Source organism: Petaurus breviceps, unplaced genomic scaffold (assembly GCF_028583685.1).
Source record: "Petaurus breviceps papuanus isolate PSGF00001 unplaced genomic scaffold, PetGlider_PUasm1.0 214, whole genome shotgun sequence".
Lineage (NCBI taxonomy): Eukaryota > Metazoa > Chordata > Mammalia > Diprotodontia > Petauridae > Petaurus > Petaurus breviceps.
Genome location: NW_027185863.1, coordinates 5,485,776 through 5,489,365, shown reverse-complemented (window position 1 = coordinate 5,489,365; position 3,590 = coordinate 5,485,776). Strand labels below are relative to the sequence as shown.

The window sequence follows — 3,590 nt, the reverse complement described above, 5'->3', positions numbered from 1 at the left end:
TCACTTCCTCTACAAAGTCTTTCTTTATTTCCCTTAACCATATTCTCCATATTGTAATTGTATTGTTTCTTATATACTTATGCAGAAATACATACAAACCCATTATGATTTCCAGGATTATAATCTATTCTTCCCATTTGGGTGAAGAAGGAAGAACATTTTCTGGGCTTCAAAGTCTAGCTCTGTAGAAGTTTCTCAAACCAGGCTTTAATCTCTCAAACCTTTCAGCTTGGTCCCCTTGGTGTTTTATTAAAACTATTTGTTTGGGGATACCACAGCTTTATTACTCTACATATTGCCCCTTCCATCTAAATTCAGCATACAGGCTTTTTCCGCCTCTGCTCTCTCTCACATCTCTAGTATCTTCATTTTTCTTATTTTCTCTCCCCTCATGGGTGACTCCCCAGTTATGACTGTTCAGGAATACTGTCAAAACTCTTCCTCTTTTCAGGGGGCTCATTGTATTTTTTCTTTCCTTTCCAACTACACGATGGCTGACACAATGCTTGGCCAATACAAGGCCCCTGGGTCTTATTTTTAACAATAAACAGTAACTCCTTGTCACTGTTGGGCTCCTAAAGCTACACTCAAGATAACACATTAAAGTCATCCTGATCTAAAATCGCAAAGGCAGTTGAGATGTACAAATATCCTAACATTTCCTACAATGATAAAACATCCTATACAAAAAAAAAATCACTACCTACCCCAGTGTGGGGCCTAGTTGATTTGGCTGCCTAGCTCTTTGGAAAACATTTATAATTTTCAGAATTGTGAAAACTATCTCCCTTTTACCTAACATTCCAGACTTTCAGCTCTAGTTCCAGTCTTCCTAATCTTGTCTCCCATCTTTTCCATATATGAGCCTGTTCCTCAGCAATGTGCTCTACTCGTTGAAATTTATTTATTTATTTATGTGTGTATCTATATACATATAGACACATGTATATATGTATATATATACATATAAAGACACATATAAACAAACACGTATCAGTGGCATTCTTGGCTTAACTCTTTGCTCACATCACCAATCCTTCCCCTTCTATTCCTTATTCCCCTCCTCACCAAAACCTTAATCCTGTTCATTTTAAGATTTAGTTGAAATCCATTTGCTTCATATTGTCTTCCTGGATCATTGTAAACCACACAGATCTTTTATTCCTCTGAATATCAACAATACCTATTGTATATGGGAACTTTTCTTTATTGTAACTTACAAAAAATAAATACAACCATAACTAATTTTTGTGAGTAACTTTCTAAATTCTAGGCCATTTTTTAAAGTAATTTCTATTCTGAAGGTTAACTATTTGTAAAAATTCTCTAATTTAGAAAAGACAGCACTTGCAGTTTAATTTGATTATGCAAAGACATGAAATAAGGCTATTTCTAGAGTGACTAAGGGTGACTCTTGAAAAGCTAGTCAAGAAGAATAAGGTCAATGTGAAAGTAGACATAAGGAAAATTATCTTGGTTATTTAGTTGTAATCCAGGAACATCCACAGATGCATCCAGTATACTTGCTGCTGCTACTTCATCTAGGTGTTTGAAGACTGAGTTTAGAACCTCTCTTAAATGTTTTGTGGCCTTCTTGTGGGGCTGTAAAAGCACTGCCTGAAAATTCATGGGTAGTCCATACCTTAGCACAGATTCAACAAATACTCTCAAAGCCCTTAGACGAATCCAGGCAATAAATGCTTCACTGAAGTTCACCTTGAGCCAGCGCAAAAGGGGACCCTCACTCTTGCCCTCACTCTCTTTTCCTTTCTCTGCCCTGCAGTGGACCTACCAGGGTTCCCTATAGGGGTTACCTTAACCATGTGATCCAGGAAGGTAGATGATCTCTTTTTAAGAGCGACACAAGAAATTTGATACTGTTGCTTCTTTTCAGAGAGCAATTTAGTCTTCTCTTTCCTTTCACTTTTAATTTCTTTTTCATCATAGGAAAATTCACGGACAATGAACTTGTTTTCTTTGGCTTTGAAATTACTGATCACCTTCTGAAACATTGTGACTGTAAAAAGGGCTCACTCTTTGTCCTCAGCAATCAGTTTGGCTGATGAAGGTCCCACCATGTCTGAGAGAGATTCATATCTTTGTTTGCCAGGAGAGTGATGAGACATTCTGAATCCAGCACAAAATCTTCTTTGTTCACAATGTCAGCTAATGTCAGAGTGAAGAGATTTCCCATGGATTTCTTTTCCAGATTCTCCAGGTTTCCTCTCAGAGTGTTGTAGGGAGCTGTGCAAGCTTTCAGGTCTGTTTCTTTGCTAATGTGTCCACTACAGCCCACAGTGGCTGCTTGGTGGGATACTTGGCCATGTCCCATTCAAAGTGGGTCACAAAAGAAGTTAAGGCAACTCCATTGGCCAACAGGTTCTCATGAAATCTGCCCTTCACAGCTTCCATAACTTCTAATAAACTCTGAGGCATCTTCTTTATGAGGCTTTCAGTGAAGCTATCAAGTTTCCCCAATTCATCTGAGAGATCAACAAGAGAACCCAAGGTCCCCAACTTGATGGTAAATTGGGTATTGTGGGACAGATTAGACTTGGAGGTTACTGTGTTCATCTGTTCCAGATCCTGCAAATTCTCCTTATCTCCAGGGGCAGAAATAACCGAAATTCTGACAACATGCTTGAAGTCTTGCCTTTGAGTCAAGATTACTGGGGTAGAATTAGGGGGGCCTAGAATGCCAGGGTGCATGGGAATGACTCAATACCTACTGTTTATCGTTTAATGATTCTCAAACTTTTTGGTCTCAGTATCCCTTTATTAAAAATTAAGGACTTCCCAAAGAGCTTTTATTTATGTGGGTTATTTCTAACGATATTTATTGTATTTTAAATTAACATTTTAATATTATTATGGAAATAGTTTTTACCTCCTATATCCCTAAAAGAATCATGCGGACTCCCAGGAGTCTCCAGATCACACTTAGAAAATCCCTGGTCTGTACTCTTCATCTGGAACTTAGTAAATGATGTTTTCTATTCTATTTTTTCTTTATACTTATTCAATCTATCTAAAAATGGGCATTTATTAAAAATATATCATGTGTAAGGAATACTGCTAGGCACCAGCAATACAGAGTTGAACTGAAAACTGTCCCTGAACTAAAAGAGCTTTCTTACATTATACTAAGACTGCTGTGTACAAAGATAAGTAAAGACACAGGAAGAGATAGAGTAAATTCAAGAGGGGACAGAACATACACAACTCTGAGAATCAGGAAAGAATTCCTATAGGAAAGTAGGCACCTGAGCTGAGCAATGAAGAGGAAACACTTACTGAGCATTGGGGATAGACAGCCTGTGAAAAAGGCATAGAAATAGGAGATAGTGGGTACCCAATAAATGTACATAGTGAAGATCAAAATTATATAGTAAATCTATCAAACAAGGACAAGGATTTCCATAAGTCACATGGGAGAACTGGCCTCATAATAAGTGCTTAATAAATATTTGATGTATTTTAGTATCACACTTTGCATTTATGACATTATAAGTTGAAAGAAATTGGAATACATTTTATACTGTTTTGAGAACAAGGTTTGAGAACAAAAGAAAAAAATAAAAGTAATGGAA

At 37.1% G+C, this 3,590-nt stretch overlaps 1 pseudogene; it reads right to left on the bottom strand.

Annotated features, from left to right (window-relative positions):
- Positions 1–1,422: 1,422 nt before the first annotated feature.
- Positions 1,423–2,709, bottom strand: LOC138165618 (V-type proton ATPase subunit C 2 pseudogene; annotated as a pseudogene).
- Positions 2,710–3,590: the final 881 nt, after the last annotated feature.